The sequence below is a fragment of the Heterodontus francisci genome, chromosome 40 (genome assembly GCF_036365525.1).
Source record: "Heterodontus francisci isolate sHetFra1 chromosome 40, sHetFra1.hap1, whole genome shotgun sequence".
Lineage (NCBI taxonomy): Eukaryota > Metazoa > Chordata > Chondrichthyes > Heterodontiformes > Heterodontidae > Heterodontus > Heterodontus francisci.
Genome location: NC_090410.1, coordinates 28,835,068 through 28,855,514, shown reverse-complemented (window position 1 = coordinate 28,855,514; position 20,447 = coordinate 28,835,068).

Here is a 20,447-nt window from a genome sequence, read left to right as displayed (position 1 = left end):
CACCCATAATGACTCAGTAGACAAACCCATTGGATTTATTCACTAGAAGAGTTGGTTATTCAGGCACTTGTGGATGCACAGGAGATTTATTATCCCACCCTCGCTGCTATTTCTGTCAAAATCCCTCATTATTTTGAGCTTTTCTGTTAAACCAATGATTGCATCACCATTTATACAGACAGGGCTCTTGGAATCTAAGCACATGGGTCTCTGGATGGGAATCAATACTTGTAGGGAATCCTCAGGAATGTTTCAATGTTTAGAGCATCTGGGTGTTAAATAATGCCTGAAGAGGGCAGTTCAGTTTTAAAAAAAATGATGGAGAAGGATTGCACGTCCTTTGCAGAGGCAGACTGATATTCATTGCATTGATTTTAAGAGGAGGATAATCAGGCGGGTTTTACTCCTGGTGAAGGGTCTGTCCCCCACCCCGATTATCATTGCACGCCGGACAGGAGCTGCTTAATTGATTTAAAGTGTAGACATGGCTTTAAGGATAACTTAAGGTCTATTGGATAAGATTAATGATATAAAGTTGCAATTGGTGATAAATCATTCCAACTGATTTTACTTTCAATTGATTGTAAATGGAGTAATGTGTGAAGTAGATTCCTTTCTCATTTTATTGATTTATATTCCCTCAATTAAGTGGAAATCTATTCAGTTCTCACTCACAGGTGGAAAGCACCAGATTAATATTGTTCCACTTCCATCCTGATACATTCTCAAACCCGAGGGAGCAGATCTCAGCATCAGTTACAGCATCAACCCCTTGATAGTGACTGTTCATCAGAATAGCTTTGTAATATAAGTATAAATTCTCCCATTGTGTGAATTATTAGATAGATAGATAGATAGATAGATAGATAGATAGATAGATAGATAGATAGATAGATAGATAGAATGTTTACAGCACAGGAAGAGGGCATGTGGCCCACCGAGTATCTGCTGGCTCTGCAAGAGCAATCCACCTCGTCCCTCCCCCACCTTCCCCAGATCCCTGCAATTTCTTTTCCTTCATATACTAACCCAATTCCCTTTTCAAACCTCCTATTGAATCAGCCTCAACCACCCTTTCAGACAGTTCATTCCAGATCCTTACCCCTCGCCAGGTAACAAGTTCTTCCTCATGTCCTCTCTGGATATTTTGTCAATCACCTTAAACCTGTGTCCTCTAGCTCTCAATCCTTTCACCAATGGGAACAGTTTCTTTCTATCTGCTCTGTCTCCGCCCTCATAATTTTGAAAACGTCTATCAAATCTTTCACGCTTCCACCAAAGCAAAATACTGCAGATGCTGAAAATCTGAAACTAAAACAGAAAATGCTGTAAATACTCAGCAGGTCAGGCAGCACCTGTGGAGAGAAAAGCTGAGTTTCAGGTCTCTGATCTTTCATCAGAATCTTTCTCACACTTCAATGCACTAAGGAGAACAAGCCCAGTTTCTCCAATGTCTCCCTGTAACTGAAGTCCCTTATCCCTGGAACCATTCTCATAAATCTCTTCTACACTCACCACCCACCCCTCCCCCAAGGCCTTCACATCCTTCCTAAAGTGCGGTTCCCAAAATGGGGCACAATACACCAGTTGTGGTTGAGCCAGTGTTTTATAGAAGTTCACTATAATTTCCTTGTTTTTATATACTCTGCCTCTATTTCAAGTTCAGGAACCGAATAGCTTTTGAATTCCTTTCTCAATGTGCTCTACCAACTTCAATGAGTTGTGCACATTTACCCCGAGCCCCCTCTGTTCACCACACGCTTTAAAACTGTACCCTTTAGTTAATATTAGGGTGAATTTTACAGGCCCCCGACGTCGGGCCGTGGTGGGGGGTGATGGGGGGGAGTGGGTGGGGGTGGAAAATGCTTCCAGCAGAGGCCCACCATGGGCCTTGACACCTGGAAGATCCAGCTCGATATTGCCGGCAGCAGCGAGGCCTCGTGGCGGCCCCCTGGCCGCTCAGCGACGGGAGCCAAATTTAAATAAGTTGTTTCATTAAAATACTTAACCGCTCCCGCCATCCATCCCAGAGTGATCTTGGTGCAGGTGGCCGGCACTCCCGTGTCTTTGGATCCACATTCAGGGATCCGAGGTGGAACGTGGGTGGGGAGTGAGGGGTGGGAGAGAAGTTAAGATTTCAGTGTGGTGGTGAGGGGTAACGGGGTCAAACTAATGTTACTGGTGTAGGGGATGGTGAGAAGGAGAGCAGTTAAAAGTTTATGAACTGTGGGGTGGGGAAGGTCAGGTGCACAAGGTAAGTATTTTTGTTGGGGGGAGAAGGCAAGGAATGAATTCTCTGGTTATTGGGGGAGGGGGTGTGAGGCAAGGAACAAATATTTAATTTTTTCAACACAATTTCAATTCACTATAACTTTAAGTATTAAAATTCAATGGAAGGGCTCAAAGCCCTTTAAAAATGGCATCAGCACCTGTGTACAGGCTGCTGACACAATTACTGGGGACAGACCACCTAATCCCATCCACATCATCACGGGCGGAATATGCCCCGGCCATTTAAATGAGCCGCCGCATTTAATATCACGACGGCTCCGTGACGTGCGGTCCACGTGGGCGGATCACCATAGTTTACGTCCGCCGTCGATTTCAACAGCAGACATGTAAAATGCAGCCCATTGTTCACACTGTTCTTCCTCCAACATGTATTATTTGGCACGATTGTGTGTTAAATTTTATCTGCCACATCTCCGTCCATTCCACTAGCCTGTCTATGACCTGTTGAATTCATAGAGATGCAGAATCATTTACGGCACTGAAGGAGGTTATTCGTCCCATTCAGTCTGTGTCGGCTCTCTCCGGACAAATCAAGTCAGTCCCATTCCCCTGTTCGATCCCCGTATCCCAGCAAGTTTATTTCCTCAATTGCCCATCCAATTTCCTTTTGAAATCATCGATTGTTTCCACTTCCACCACCCTCATGGGCAGTGAGTTCCAGACCATTACCGTTCACTGTGTACAAAAGTCCTTCCTCACATTCCTCCTGCATCTCTTGTCCAAAACCTTCACTCTGTGTCCCCCAGTCCTTGTACCATTAGTTAATGGGAACAGTTTTTCCTTGTCCGGCTTATCTAAGCCTGTCATGTTTAGTTTAGTTTAGAGATACAGCACTGAAACAGGCCCTTCGGCCCACCGAGTCTGTGCTGACCATTAACCACCCACTTATACTAATCCGACACTAATTCCATATTCCTACCACATCCCCACCTGTCCCTATATTCCCCTACCACCTACCGATACTAGGGACAATTTATAATGGCCAATTTACCTTTCAACCTGCAAGTTTTTGGCATGTGGGAGGAAACCGGAGCACCCGAGAAAACCCACGCAGACACAGGGAGAACTTGCAAACTCCACACAGGCAGTACCCAGAATTGAACCCGGGTCGCTGGAGCTGTGAGGCTGTGGTGCTAACCACTGCGCCACTGTGCCACCCATGTTCTTGTACATCTCTATTAAATCTCCCCTCAATCTCCTTTGCTCCAGGGAGAACAATCCTATCTTTTCCAACCTAACTTTGTAACTAAATTCCTCCATCCCCGGAACCATTCTGGTAAATCTCCTCTGCACCCTCTCAAGGACCCTTACATCTTTTCGAAAGAATGGTGACCAGCACTGGATGCAGAGCTCTAGCTGAGGCCGAAGCAGAGCTTTGCAAAGGTTCAAAATAACCTCAGAAAGTTCTGGAAATACTCAGCAGGTCTGGCAGCATCTCATCAGAACTTCTGATGAAAGGTCACAGATCTGAAATGCTAACTCTGCTTTTCTCTCCACAGATGCTGCCCGATCCGCTGAGTGTTTCCAGTAATTTGCCTTTATTTCAGAATAACTTCCCTGCTTTTGTACTCAATGCCTCTATTTATGAAGCCCCAAATCCCATCTGCTTTGCTAACCGTTCTCTCAATATGTCCTGCCAACTTCAAAGGTTGATGTACATACACCCCCAGGTTCCTCTGACCCTCCACACTCTGTAGAACAGGGCCATTAATATATATTTCCTCATCCTATTCCTTCTGCTAAAATGCTTCACCTTACAATTCTTCGTATTATAGCTTTTTATAATCCCACCATTGTGTTGTTCAAAATGAAGTTCCATCATGAAGGAAATAACCATTTACTAATATACACTGGGGAACTGACCCAAACTGCAGTTACCCAGATAATGCAGAAACATTTTTAAAAACACAACAAAGGTAAGGGGGAATATTTTTTCATAAAGTTTGCAAAGGAAAATAATGACTCATCATTTCATCTTAATCTTAAAAATTGTTGTGCTGAAAGTGTGTCTATCACTATCCATTTTTTATTCATTTTTAGGATGCGAGCTTTGCGGGCAAGGCCAGTATTTATTCCCCATCCCAAATTGCCCAAGAGAAGGTGGTGGTGAGCTGCTTTCTTGAACCGCTGCAATGCATGTGGTGTATGTACCCCAACACACCCCTTTTAGTGAGGGAGTTCCAGGATTTTGACCCAGTGACCGTGAAGGATATATTTCCAAGTCAGAACTGTGTGTGACTGGGAGAGGAGCTTGCAGGACGTGGTGTTCCCATTGGTCTGCTGCCCTTCTTCTCTAGGTGTTAGTGGTCACAGTTTGGAAGATGTTGACAAGATGCTTGGTGGGTTGCTGCAGTGCATCTTGTAGATGGTACATACTGTTGCCACTGTGCGATGGTGCTGAAGGGAGTGAATGTTTAAGGTGTTGGATAAGATGCCGATTAAATGGGCTGCTTTGTCCTGGATGGTGTTGAGCTTCTTGAGTGTTGTTGGAGCCGCACTCATCCAGGCAAGTGGAGAATATTCAATGCCACTCCAGACATCTGCCTTGTAGCTGGTTAACAGGCTTTGAGGCTCGGGAGGAGAGTTCCTCGTCACAGAATTCCCAGCCTTAGACCCGCTCTTGTAGCCACAGTATTTATATTGTTGGTTCAGTTAAGCTTCTGGTCAATGATAACCCCCAGGATGTTTGTTGATGGTGAGGGATTCAGTGATGGCAATGCAGTTGAATGTCAAGAGGAGAGGGTTAGATTCACTTTTGTTGGAGATGGTCATTGGCTGGCAGTGGTGTGGCACGAATGTCACTTGTCACTTATCCGCCCAAGCTTGAATGTTGTCCAGGTCTTGCTGCAAGTCGGCACGGACTGCTTCAGTCTCTGAGGAATTGTGAATTTTACTGATCATGGTGTAATTATCAGTGAACACCCCCCTTCTGACCATCCCCTGCAATCTTATGTTAGAGGGAAGATCATTGATGAAACAGCTGAGGATGATTGGGGCCAGGATACTACCCTGAGGTAAACCCACGGAGATGTGCTGGGGCTGAGATAATTGGCCTCCAACAACCATAATCTTCTTTCTTTTCTTAGTGTTAGATATTATTCTAACCAGTGGAGTCTTTTCCCCGATTTCCGTTGACTTCAATGAGATTCCTTGATGCCACACTGGGTCAAATGCTGCTCTGATGTCAAGGGCAGCAACTCTCACCTCACCTCTCAAATTCAGCTTTTGTGTCCGTGATTGGACCAAGGCTGTCATGAGGTCCGAGCCAAGTATCCCTGGCAAAATCTCACTGAGCATCAATGAGCGGGTTATTGCTGTGTAAGTGCTGCTTGATAGCATTGTCAATGACATCTTCCATCACTTTACTGACAATTGAAAGTAGACTAATGGGGCGATACACGGCCAGATTTTATTGCACTCCTTTTTGTGAACAGTACACACCTGGGCAATTTTCTACTTTGTTGGGTAGATGCCAGGATTGTAGCTGTACTGGAGTACCTTGGCTGGGGCACAGCTCACTCTTGAGCAAAACACTTCAATACTGCAGCCAGGAGCCAATAACCTTTTCTGTATCCAGCACCTTCAGCTGTTTCTTGATATCATGTGCAGTGAATTGAATTGGCTGAAGACTGGTATCTATGATGCTGGGGACCTCAGGGGCGGCCGAGATGGATCATCCACTCAACACTTCTGTCTGAAGGTGGTTGCAAATATTTCAGCCTTTTTTCTGCACTGACATGCTGGGCTCCCCATCATTGAGGATGGGGAAGTCTGTGGAGCCCCCTCCTCTGGTTAGTTGTTTAATTGTCCACCACCATTCATGACTGCATCTGGCAGGACTGCAAAGCTTTGATCTGAGCAGTTAGTTGTTGGATCACTTAGCTCTGTCTGTCGCACAGTTCACAGTACTTCTAAGTTTTGTGTCATCTTGACATTTTGAAATTGTGCCCGATACGCTCAAGTACAATTCATGAATGGAAATCATGAAAAGCAGTGGTCTGAGTACCTGTACCTTGGGAAACAACACTGTTTTCTTTCCTCCAATCAAAAAAAAGCAACTGTTCACCATCATCTCGGTTTTCTCTCACTTATCTAATTTTATCTACATGCCACCAGAGACCCTTCTAGTCCATGGGTTCAATGGTGCTGACAAGCCTGTAATGCGGCACTTTATCAAATGCCTTTTGGAAGTCTATCTACACCACATCAACCACATCACCCTCTTCAACCCTTTCTGTTACCTGGTTAAAAACTCAGTCAACTTATCTGAACACGATTTGTCTTTATTCAGTCCATTCTGACTTTCATGAATTAATCCACACTTGTGACTGTTAATTTTGTCCTGGATTATCATCCTAAAACCTTTCCCATCACTGAGGTTAAACTGACTGGCCTGTATTTGCTGGGTTTATCCTGACACCCTTTGTTGAACAGGGTGTAACATTTACAATTTATTTAGAGATACAGTACTGAAACAGGCCCTTCGGCCCACCCAGTCTGTGCCGACCATCAACCACCCATTTATACTAATCCTACATTAATCCCATATTCCTACCACATCCCCACAATTCTCCTACCACCTACCTATACTAGGGGGAATTTATAATGGCCAATTTTCCTATCAATTTGCAAGTCTTTAGCTGTGGGAGGAAACCAGAGCACCCAACGAGAACCCACGCGGTCACAGGGAGAACTTGCAAACTCCGCACAGGCAGTACCCAGAATTGAACGCGGGTTGCTGCAGTTGTGAGGCTGTGGTGCTAACCACAGTGCCACTGTTCTCCAACCCTCAGAAACCACTCCAGTATCTCAGAAGGATTGGAAGATTACAGTCAGTACCTCTGCAATTTCCACCCTGATTTCCCTAAGGAACCATCCAGACGTGGTGACTCATTGATCTTCAGTCCAGTCAACACCAGTGTCTCCTATTTATCAATTTGTAGCTCACCCAGCATCTCAACTATCTCCTCTTTAAATGAGTTTGACAGGATCTAATTCCTCATTTTGTACCTCAACCATGTCCAAACATTTGTTTCTGTTTTGGTCCCTAATCGCAGCCCCCACCCTCTGCACACAGCCAGACAGACAGGCAGGCAGGTGCCCCCTCAGGCAGACAGACAGACAGTCAGACAGACATACAGACGGACATACAGACAGATCAGGAGGCAGGCACCCCTGCCGACAGGCAGATGGATGAACAATTGGATAATTGTATATTGTAACTTGTCAATTGGTGTATATGGATTTTCAGAAGGCTTTCGATAAGGTCCCACACAAGAGTTTCGTAATCAAAATTAGAACACATGGGAATTAGGGGTAATGTACTGGCATGGATTGAGAATTGGTTAATGGACAGAAGACAGAGAGTAGGAATAAATGGGTCTTTCTCTGGATGGCAGGCAACAGCCTAGTTATTTGTCGGATCAGTGCTTAGTCCCCAGCTGTTCACAATCTGCAATTTGGATATGAGGACCAAGTGTAATAATTCCAAATTTGATGATGGCACAAAACTAGGTGGAAATGTTCCGAAGAAGGGTCACTGACCCGAAACGTTAACTGTGCTTCTCTTTCCACAGATGCTGCCAGACCTGCTGAGTGGTTCCAGCATTTCTTGTTTTTATTTGGGAATGTAAGTTGTGAGGAGAATGCAAAGAGACTTCAAGGGGATTTAGACAGGCTCAGTGAGTGGGCAAGAACATGGCAGATGGAATATAAAGTGGAAAAATGTGAAGTTATCCACTTTGGGAGAAAAAAACAGAAATGCAGGGTATTTCATAAATGGTGAGAGATTGGGAAATGTTGAAATCCAAAGGAACTTGGTTGTCCCTGATCGCGAGTCACTGAAAGCTAACATGCAGGTGCAGCAATCAATTGGGAAAACAAATGATATGTTGGCCTATATTGCAAAAGGATTTGAGTACAGGAGTAAAGATGTCTTGCTGCAATTCTATAAAGCCTCGGTAAGACCGCACCTGGAATATTGCGTATGGTTTTGGTCTCCATACTGAAGGACGGAGATACTTGCCATTGAAAGAGCGCAATGAAGGTTCACCAAACTAATTCCAGGGATGGTGGGATTATCCTATGAGGATAGATTGAGGAGGCTGGGAACAGAGGTAAAAAATGAAATTAAATTTCCATTATCTGAATGCATGAAGTATCTGTAATGAGACAGATGGACTAGTGGCAAGAACAGAGGTAAATGATCTGGATCTAATTGCCATTACTGAGACATGGTTACAAAGAGAACAAGGTTTGGAATGAATATTCTGGGATACACAATATTTCAGAGCGACAGACAGAATGGCAAAGGTGGAGAGGTAGCCCTGATAATGAAGGATGACAGAATGACATTCGGAAGAAGGGGTCTGGCCTCAGAAGATCATGAAGTAGAATCAGTCTGGGTGGAAGTTAGGAATAGCAGGAGTCAGAAAACACTTGTGGGAGTAGTTTACAGGCCCCCTAACAGTATTTATATTACTGGACAGAACATTAAACTGGTTATTACTGAAGCACGTAAAAAAGGTAATGTATTAATTGTTGGTGAATTTAATGTGCATATAGATTGGGACAATCAAATTGGCAACAGTGGTCTAGAAGATGAATTTGGAGAATATGTTGTCGAACTAACTAGGCATAAAGCTATCTTAGATCTCGCATTGTGTAACAAAGTAGGGTTAATAAGCAATGTCATAGTAAAAGATCCACTGGGAAATAGTGATCTTAATACCATTGAATTTCATGTGAAGTTTGAAAGTGACACATTTCAATCACAAACATGAATCTTAAATTTAGAAGAACTTGCTAAGGTTAATTGGTTAACAGACTAGAAGGTATGGTGGTAAATGAAGGGTGGGAAACATTTAAAGAAACAATTCAAAGGCTTTAACAAAAGCACATTCCATTCAAAAACAAAAATTTATCAAGGAAGACCCATCTGTGGCTCACTCAGGAAGTTAAGGAGAGTATTGGACTAAAAGAAGAGGCTTATGATGTTACAAAAAAAGTTGCAGGTATAATGTTTGGGAGTGTTTTAGAAACCAGCAAAGGGCCACCGAAAAGTTGATAAAAAGGGAAAAAATAGAATATGAGAGTAAGCTAGCCAGCAATATATAAACAGACTGGAAGAATTTTAAAAAGTACATAAAAACTAATGTTACATAGTAACTAATGTCCCAGTCACTGCAATCACTATCCCTGGGTATGTCCTGTCCCACCGGCAGGACAGACCCAGCAGAGGTGGTGGCACAGTGGTATACAGTAGGGAGGGAGTAGCACTGGGAGTCCTCAACATTGACTCCGGGCCCTATGAAGGCACATGGCATCAGGTCAAACATGGGCAAGGTAACCTCCTACTGATTACCACCTACCGCCCTCCCTCAGCTGATGACACAGTACTCGACCGTATTGGACGCCGCTTGAATTAAACACTGAGGGTGGCAAGGGCACAAAATGGACTTTGGGTGGGGGACTTCAATGTTCATCACCAAGAGTGGCTCGATAGCACCACTCCTGACCGAGCTGGCCGAGTCCTAAAGGACATAGCTGCTAGACACGGTCGGCGGCATGTGGTGGGGGAACCAACACGAGGGAAAAACATACTTGACCTCGTCCTCACCAATCTGCCTGCTGCAGATGCTTCTGTCCGTGACTGTATTGGCAGGAGTGACCACCGCACAGTCCTTGTGGAGACGAAGTCCCGCCTTCACATTGAGGATTCCATCCATCGTGTTGTGTGGCACTATCACCGTGCTAAATGGGATAGATTTTGAACAGCTCTAGCAATGCAAAATTGGGCATCCATGAGGTGCTGTGAGCCATCAGCAGCAGCAGAATTGTACTGAACCACAATATGTAACCTCATGGCCCGGAATATCCCCCACTCCACCATGACCATCAAGACAGGAGAAAAACCCTGGTTCAATGAAGAGTGCAAGAGCAGCACCAGGCATACCTCAAAATGAGGTGTCAACCTGGTGAAGCTACAACTCAGGACTATCTGCATGCCAAACTGCGTAAGCAGCATGCGATAGAGCTAAGCGATCCCATAACCAACGGATCACATCCAAACTCTGCAGTCCTGCCACATCCAGCCATGGATGGTGGTGGACAATTAAACATATTCTGCTGTATTCTCTGACAGTCCCCTTCACTGTCTGCTACTCCAACAATCTTAGTGTCATCTGCAAACTTGCTAATCAGACCACCTATATGTTCTTCCAAATCATTTATGTATATCACAAACAACAGTGGTCCCAGCACAGACCCCTGTGGAACACCACTGGTCACACGTCTCCATTTTGAGAAACTCCCTTCCACTGCTACTCTCTGTCTCCTGTTGCCCAGCCAGTTCTTTATCCATCTAGCTAGTACACCCTGGACCCCATGCGACTTCACTTTCTCCATCAGCCTGCCATGGGGAACCTTATCAAACGCCTTACTCACGTCCATGTACATGACATCTACAGCCCTTCCCTCATCAATCAACTTTGTCACTTCCTCAAAGAATTCTATTAAGTTGGTAAGACATGACCTTCCCTGCACAAAACCATGTTGCCCATCACTGATAAGCCCATTTTCTTCCAAATGGGAATCGATCCTATCCCTCAGTATCTTCTCCAGCAGCTTCCCTACCACTGACGTCAGGCTCACCGGTCTATAATTACCTGGATTATCCCTGCTACCCTTCTTAAACAAGGGGACAATATTAGCAATTCTCCAGTCCTCATGGACCTCACCCGTGTTTAAGGATGTTGCAAAGATATCTGTTAAGGCCCCAGCTATTTCCTCTCTCGCTTCCCACAGTAACCTGCGATAGATCCCATCCGGACCTGGGGACTTGTCCACCTTAATGCCTTTTAGAAGACCCGACACTTCCTCTCTCCTTATGCCGACTTGACCGAGAGTAATCAAACATCTGTCCCTAACCTCAACATCCGTCATGTCCCTCTCCTCGGTGAATACTGATGCAAAGTAGTCGTTTAGAATCTCACCCATTTTCGCTGACTCCACGCATAACTTTCCTCCTTTGTCCTTGAGTGGGCCAATCCTTTCTCTAGTTACCCTCTTGCTCCTTATATATGAATAAAAGGCTTTGGGATTTTCCTTAACCCTGTTTGCTAAAGATATTTCATGACTCCTTTTCGCCCTCTTAACTCCTCGTTTCAGATTGGTCCTACATTCCCGATATTCTTTCAAAGCTTTGTCTTTCTTCAGCCTCCTAGACATTATGTATGCTTCCTTTTTCCTCTTAGCTAGTCTCACAATTTCACCTGTCATCCATGGTACCCTAATCTTGCCATTTCTATCCCTCATTTTCACAGGAACATGTCTCTCCTGCATGCTAATCAACCTCTCTTTAAAAGCCTCCCACATATCAAATGTGGATTTACCTTCAAACAGCTGCTCCCAATCTACATTCCCCAGCTCCGGCCGAATTTTGGTATAGTTGGTCTTCCCCCCATTTAGCACTCTTCCTTTAGGACCACTCTCGTCTTTGTCCATGAGTATTCTAAAACTTACGGAATTGTGATCACTATTCCCAAAGTAGTCCCCTACTGAAACTTCAACCACCTGGCCGGGCTCATTCCCCAACACCAGGTCCAGTGTGCCCGAGTTGGACTATTTACATACTGCTCTAGAAATCCCTCCTGGATGCTCCTTACAAATTCTGCTCCATCTAGACCTCTAACACTCAGTGAATCCCAGTCAATGTTGGGAAAATTAAAATCTCCTATCACCACCACCCTGTTTTGAAAGCTCCTAGAATTGAAGGCAAATGATTGACCTGGTCAGAAGATTGGTTCTGCAGTTGAACATAGAGAGTTTGGATAATCGGAATGTATTTGCATTGGAAGGAAGTGGCTAGCGATGTGCCAAGATGACCTGTTCTGAGGCCTCAATTATTCACAATATATATTAAAAACTTAAGACAATAATGAATTTGAGATCCAAATTTGCCAAATCATCAAAAGGCTGAATCTTAATTCACAAAAACAGGTGGATTGGGGTTGTGCCAGAGAATAAATGGAAATAATCTGAAACAGGAACTCAACCTGCATGATATCCCAGGGTCATGGATCAGTCGCAGAAGCCGGGGGATTAAAACCTCAGCAAGTCCAAGGGTCACTGATCACGAGAGGGATCCTGGTAATTACCCCACCATATCCCCTGGTAACTGATTCCTATTGTAACTGACCAGACCAAGAATTGATCTCTTTGGTTTTGCAAGGCACCTGTGTGTTTACACTCGGCGCACCAAGGGAGACCATATTTTCACACTGCACATTTATGAATGAACATAAGCATTTTGTTTTTGTGTTTATTTATTGAACTCTTCAGATATGAACTTCTCAAATCATGACTGATAGTTGGTGCAAAACCTTATTTTTATCATAAAATTCAAACACATTGCATTCCATCGTGTAATGTCGTGAGCTTTCAATTTATTATACCCATGTATCCACCATTTTGATATTCCTGCTCCCATCCTGATGTATAATGTTCCTGTTTTTCCTCTTCCTCACAGTTAACTTAGTGACGATTGTGATCCTGTCTCGGGGAAAGTGTGGTCTCTCCAAATGTGTCACTCGTTACTTGGTGGCCATGGCAGCGGCGGATCTACTGGTCATTATCTTCGATCTGATACTGAGGCAAATTCCCATTAGTTATCCTAGAATGTTTGACTTTCTGTTTGATATTCCAGTGTGTAATATCCACGCCGTCCTACTTTATGCAGCAACGGACTGTTCTGTCTGGTTCACTGTCGCTTTCACCTTTGATCGATTTGTGGCCATTTGCTGCCAGAAACTGAAAACTAAATATTGCACTGAGAAATCGGCAGCTGTGATTATTGGAACAATGTCTGTGTTGTTCTGTGTAAAGAATATTTTCTGGTACTTTATGCTTTCAAGCAGCTATATTCGTTTTCGAGGCCCCTGGCTCTGCATTGTTCCCTGGAGTGTTCTGCTTTCACCAGTATGGGTAGCAATTGAATTGTTACATTATATTTTCACCCCATGTGTACCATTTATTCTGATTCTGATGCTCAATGTTTTAACTGTCAGACACATTCTAGTGACCATCAGAATTCGCAAGAGACTTCGGGACCGGGTCAGTGGGGAGAGTCACAGTGATCCAGAGACAATGAAAAGAAGAGAATCAATCACTTCACTTTTTATGATATCGGGGAATTTTATCTTTCTATGGGCTCTGTTCCTGGTGACTACGATGTATGCTAGAATTGGTCTGCTGTACTGGAATTTTTCAAAAGACATGTCACCCATTGTAGAACACCTTGCGTTTATGCTTCAGCTCCTGAGTTGCTGCATAAACACTTCTTTTTACGCTGTGACCCAGAGTAAGTTTAGAGAGGAACTGAAGAATGGGGTGAAATATCCCTTCACTGCACTTTCTAAGATTGTAAAATAATGAGGAAAATGGAAGATTTTTACACATAGAACAGATGTGAACCCAGCCTCTCTCCACTCAGTCTCTGGAATCACATTGTTTTAAAGACAAACTGAGATGATTTGATTGAGTTTGCATTTAATTTAAGGTACCTTTTGTAAATGTAGAACAACTGCCATCTGCAGAAATTCATTTATGCTGATCATACATATGGAATAAAATTAAACGAAGATGCAACATGTCTCTGTTTTTTTGGATAAACATACAGCTTCCCACTTTATCTCTCTCAGCATCCTCCACAGTGGACATCGAGGCACTCGGCGATCGCTCATTACGAGCATCAATCCCAATTGCCCCATCCTAATCTTTCACCGAATCTCACCCAGTGCACCTGCTGAGGGCTAATCTTCCAATATCTTTATCATCCAACACACCCCTTCCATTACAGACTCAGCCAGTGGATCAGCTCTCACCATCCCGCTACACATCTTCCACCAGAATATCAAGGCACTTTCCATCCAAGACGTTATTGTGGATGATTTCATTGACATCACGGCCGAACACTTCCCCCAGTGTTCACTATGGAGATGAATGATGTAGGTGTAGAGAGCAGGGAGGGGGATTGTGATATACTTAAACAAATCAACATTGAAAGAGAGGAAGTAGTAGATGTTTTAGCGGGCTTAAAACTGAATAAATCCCCAGGCCCAGATGAGATGTATCCCAGGCTGTTATGTGAAGAAAGGGAGGAGATAGCAGGGATAAAAACAAGAAATGCTGGAACCACTCAGCAGGTCTGGCAGCATCTGTGAAAAGAGAAGCAGAGCTGACGTTTCGGGTCAGTGACCCTTCTTCGGAGTTCCGAAAAGGGTCACTGACCCGAAACGTTAACTTTGCTTCTCTTTTCATTGATGCTGCCAGACCTGCTGAGTGGTTCCAGCATTTCTTGTTTTTATTTCAGATTTCCAGCATCAGCAGTATTTTGCTTTTCTTTTACGAGATAGCAGGGGCTCTGACACAAGTTTCAAATCCACTCTGGCCATCGGAGAGGTACCAGAGGATTGGAGGACAGCGAATGTGGTACCATTATTCAAGAAGGGTAGCAGGGACAAACCAGGTAATTAAAGGGCAGTGAGTCTAACATCAGTGGTCAGGAAACTATTGGAAAAATTCTGAGGGGCAGGATTAATCTCCACTTGGAAAGGCAGGGATTAATCAGGGCTAGTCAGCATGGCTTTGTCAGGGGAAATTGTGTCTAACATACTTAATTGAATTTTTTAGCATGTGACTTGATGAGTAGATGAGGGTAAGGCCGCAGTCTCCATGCACTTCAGTAAGGCTTTTGATAAGTTCCGCATGGGAGATTAGTTAAGAAGATAAGAGCCCATGGGATCCAGGGTAATTTGGCAAATTGGATCCAAAATTGGCTTCGTGGCAGGAGGCAGAGGGTAATGGTCTTGGATTGTTTTTGCAGTGGAAGCCTGTGACCAGTGGTGTACCACAGGAATCGGTGCTGGGACCCTTGCTGTTTGCAGTGTACATTAATGATTTAGACGTTAATACAGGAAGTATGATCAGTAAGTTTTCAGATGACACGAAAATTGATGGTGTCGTAAATAGTAAGGAGGAAAGCCTGAGATTACAGGATGATATAGATGGGCTGGTAAGATGGCTGGAGCAGTGGCAAATGGAATTTAATCCTGAGATTGGGGGAACTAACAAGGCAAGGGAACATAGAACGGATGGTAGGACCCGAGGAAGTACAGAGGGGTCAGAGGGACCTTGGTGTACTTGTCTATAGATCACTGAAGGCAGCAGCACAGGTAGATAAGATGGTTAGGAAGGTAAATGGGATACTTGCCTTTATTCGCTGAGGCATAGAATTTCAGAGCTGGGAGGTTATGATGGAGCTGTATAAAGTGTTAGTTAGGCCATAGCTGGAGTACTGTGTACACTTCTGGTCGCCACACTGTAGGAAAGATGTGATTGCACTGGAGAGGGTGCAGAGGAGATTTAGCAGGATGTTGCTTGGGCTGGAGCATTTCAGCTATGAAGAGTGACTGGATAGGCTCGGGTTGTTTCCCTTGGAACAGGGAAAGCTGAGGGGCGACCTGATTGAGGTATGCAAAATTATGAGGGGCATTGATAGGATAGATGGGAAGAAACTTTTTCTCTTAGCGGAGGGATCAATGACCAGGAGGCATAGATTTAAGTGAGGAGCAGGAGGTTTAGAGGGGAGTGGAGGAAAACTTTTTTCACCCAGAGGGTGGTTGGAATCTGGAACACACTGCCTGAAGAGGTGGTAGAATCAGGAACACCCAACACTTAAGAAATATTTAGAAGATCAATTGAAATACCAAAGCATATCAGGCTACGGGCCACGTGATGGAAAATGAGATTAGAATAGATAAGTGCTTCATGGCTGGCACAGACAAAATGGGCCGAAGGGCCTCTTTCTGTGCTGCATAACTCGATGACTCTAAATGAAGCCTCCGCACTTAGCTATACCTTCCACCACAATCCCCATAGAGATTGACGTGGTGGCTGTGTGGCACTTTTCACCAGATCACATCTTGGCCAGACCCCTTCCTCCTCTTGCACTTTCTTCTCCTTTCACCATCTCCCGTTGCTCCACCCCTCTCACCTCTCAATCAAAATCCTTGTTCTCTACAGTCCTCCCATGTACGATGAAAATATTCTCACTGAGATATCTTCATTGCTTTGCTGCCTCAGCCTCTGCACTGAATGACATCTCATCCTCGGTGATTTCAATCACCATCTCAACTCATCATTCTCTCCCTCCTCTGAGTTCTTTGCCCTCCAATCTTCCCTAAATCTCTCTCTCCGTGTAAAATTCCCAAATCATCTTTACGGCTGCAACCCTGACCATACCATCTTACATGGTCTCAATTAAATCACAGATAAGGCCATCTCTGATCACCTCCTTGTATCATTCTCCACCCACATCCCCCTCCTACACCCCAACCCTTCTGTATCTGCCCCGGAAAAAATACCATCCCAAATTCACTTCATTTTCCACAAAATTTCCACAGCTACCAATTTGCTCAACTGCACCCTCACATCAATCTTTGAAAACCTCGCTCCAAATAAATCTATTTCTCGCTCTCACTCTGGTCATTTCCCCTGGTATAGCCCTCATCTCGGCTCCCATAATTCTGAGGGATGCAGAATTGAAAGGATATGACAGACAACTTGTTTAGCAACACGGCCAGGTCACATAAAGCTCTATTGGGTCCTGTTCTCATTTGCTGAAACTGCTCACTATTCCTGGATCATCCTGCAATGATAAAATAACCTCTGTCTTCTTTTCCCTACTGCACACCGGCTTCTTAAACTTCACACCACTGTCTCTCCACGCTCACCTCCAACAGTAAGTGTGAGGAGTTCATGGATTTCTTTGTCACTAAGTTGAGACGATCCGATCAGATGCCTCTGCCAATTCCATTGGCCCAAACTTGGTCTGAAGCTTCCCCCCTCATAACTCTGATCTCACATCTTTCTCTCATGTCTATCCTTGCTCCCGTCATGCCCTCACTGAGCTCATCTTGAAGATGGGGCCCACCTATTTTCCTTCCAATCTATTCCCACGAAGCTGCTGATCACCCAACTTCCCTTCCTACTCCCCATGTAAGCTGACATTGTTAACAGTTCCTTCTCTTCAGGTTCTATCTCTCTCTCTCCTCTAAATCTGCCGTCAACAACCCTCTCCTCAAAAAAACAAGTCTTGCGCCCTCCAGCTTCACAAATTGCCGCCCCTTTTCCAAACTCCCTTTCCTCTCCAAAGTCTTTGAACGTTTTGTCACCTCCCAAATCTGTGCCCGTCTTTCTCGGAACGCCATGTTTGAATAAACCAATCAGGTTTCCTCCTCTTGCACAGTAACAAAATGGACCTGATCAACGTCACAAAAACATCCCATGTGACTGTGACAATGGTAAACTATCCCTCCTCGTCCTTCTCGATCTGTCAGCACCCTTTGACACTTTTGAACACACCGGACTCCTCCAATGTCTCTCCACTGTTGTCCAGCTGGTTGGGACTGAACTCATCTGGTTCCATTCTTATCTATCCAATCATTGCCCATCAATACAATGGTATTTTCAGTCAACTGGGGATTATAAATTTTAAAGGTCATTAAAGCTGTGCTAATTCTAAGGGGAAAGTTGTAATTGTGATTGGGGCCAATTGATCAGTTAATGCTTTGAAATCTCCAGAGCTCTGGGGCATGGAAGTGGCCTCAGTAACCTCCTCCTCAGGAGGGATGTGTGATCCTAGTTCCGCTTCTCCCCTTCTCTCGGGTCTACCCCGTCTCCTCCGTGTTGTTGTTAACTTAGCAGGACAGACAGCCAAAGGCTCCCTTCCTCATCATCGTCCTCAACTGAGGACTCCTGTCCTGTCTCAGTATTTTCTTTTGGGCCTCCTTATCTCGAGAGACAATGGATACGCGCCTGGAGGTGGTCAGTGGTTTGTGAAGCAGCGCCTGGAGTGGCTATAAAGGCCAATTCTGGAGTGACAGGCTCTTCCACAGGTGCTGCAGAGAAATTTGTTTGTTGGGGCTGTTGCACAGTTGGCTCTCCCCTTGCGCCTCTGTCTTTTTTCCTGCCAACTACTAAGTCTCTTCGACTCGCCACAATTTAGCCCTGTCTTTATGGCTGCCCGCCAGCTCTGGCGAATGCTGGCAACTGACTCCCATGACTTGTGATCAATGTCACACGATTTCATGTCGCGTTTGCAGACGTCTTTATAACGGAGACATGGACGGCCGGTGGGTCTGGTACCAGTGGCGAGCTCGCTGTACAATGTGTCTTTGGGGATCCTGCCATCTTCCATGCGGCTCACATGGCCAAGCCATCTCAAGCGCCGCTGACTCAGTAGTGTGTATAAGCTGGGGGTGTTGGCCGCTTCAAGGACTTCTGTGTTGGAGATATAGTCCTGCCACCTGATGCCAAGTATTCTCCGAAGGCAGCGAAGATGGAATGAATTGAGACGTCGCTCTTGGCTGGCATACGTTGTCCAGGCCTCGCTGCCGTAGAGCAAGGTACTGAAGACACAGGCCTGATACACTCGGACTTTTGTGTTCCGTGTCAGTGCGCCATTTTCCCACACTCTCTTGGCCAGTCTGGACATAGCAGTGGAAGCCTTACCCATGCGCTTGTTGATTTCTGCATCTAGAGACAGGTTACTGGTGATAGTTGAGCCTAGGTAGGTGAACTCTTGAACCACTTCCAGAGCGTGGTCGCCAATATTGATGGATGGAGCATTTCTGACATCCTGCCCCATGATGTTCGTTTTCTTGAGGCTGATGGTTAGGCCAAATTCATTGCAGGCAGATGCAAACCTGTCGATGAGACTCTGCAGGCATTCTTCAGTGTGAGATGTTAAAGCAGCATCGTCAGCAAAGAGGAGTTCTCTGATGAGGACTTTCCGTACTTTGGACTTCGCTCTTAGACGGGCAAGGTTGAACAACCTGCCCCCTGATCTTGTGTGGAGGAAAATTCCTTCTTCAGAGGATTTGAACGCATGTGAAAGCAGCAGGGAGAAGAAAATCCCAAAAAGTGTGGGTGCGAGAACACAGCCCTGTTTCACACCACTCAGGATAGGAAAGGGCTCTGATGAGGAGCCACCATGTTGAATTGTGCCTTTCATATTGTCATGGAATGAGGTGATGATACTTAGTAGCTTTGGTGGACATCCGATCTTTTCTAGTAGTCTGAAGAGACCACGTCTGCTGACGAGGTCAAAGGCTTTGGTGAGATCAATGAAAGCAATGTGGAGGGGCATCTGTTGTTCACGGCATTTCTCCTGTATCTGACGAAGGGAGAACAGCATGTCAATAGTCGATCTCTCTGCACGAAAGCCACACTGTGCCTCAGGGTAGACGCGCTCGGCCAGCTTCTGGAGCCTGTTCAGAGCGACTCGAGCAAAGACTTTCCCCACTATGCTGAGCAGGGAGATTCCACGGTAGTTGTTGCAGTCACCGCGGTCACCTTTGTTTTTATAGAGGGTGATGATGTTGGCATCGCGCATGTCCTGGGGTACTGCTCCCTCGTCCCAGCACAGGCATAGCAGTTCATGTAGTGCTGAGAGTATAGCAGGCTTGGCACTCTTGATTATTTCAGGGGTAATGCTGTCCTTCCCAGGGGCTTTTCCGCTGGCTCGGGAATCAATGGCATCACTGAGTTCCGATTTGGTTGGCTGTATGTCCAGCTCATCCATGACTGGTAGAGGCTGGGCTGCATTGAGGGCAGTCTCAGTGACAGCATTCTCCCTGGAGTACAGTTCTAGGTAGTGCTCAACCCAGCGGTCCATCTGTTTGCGTTGGTCAGTGATTATGTCCCCCGATTTAGATTTGAGGGGGGTGGTCTTCTTGATGGTTGGCCCAAGAGCTCTCTTCATGCCATCATACATTCCTCTGATGTTTCCGGTGTCTGAGGCCAGCTGAATATGACTGCATAGGTGTTGCCAGTAGTCGTTTGCGCAACGCCTAGCTGTTCTTTGTGCAGTACTTCTGGCTGCTTTAAGTGCTGCGGATGTTAAATCGCTGGGGGCTTTCTTGTAGTTCAACAGTGCAATGCGCTTAGCGGCTATGACAGGTTCCAGCTCTTCATTATGAGATTGAAACCAGTCTGCATTTCTCTTCGCACTTTTGCCGTAGGTGGTCAAAGCTGACTCATAGATGGCGTCTCTGATCTGGGCCCACTTGGTCTCAGCATCCCCTGTGGGAGTG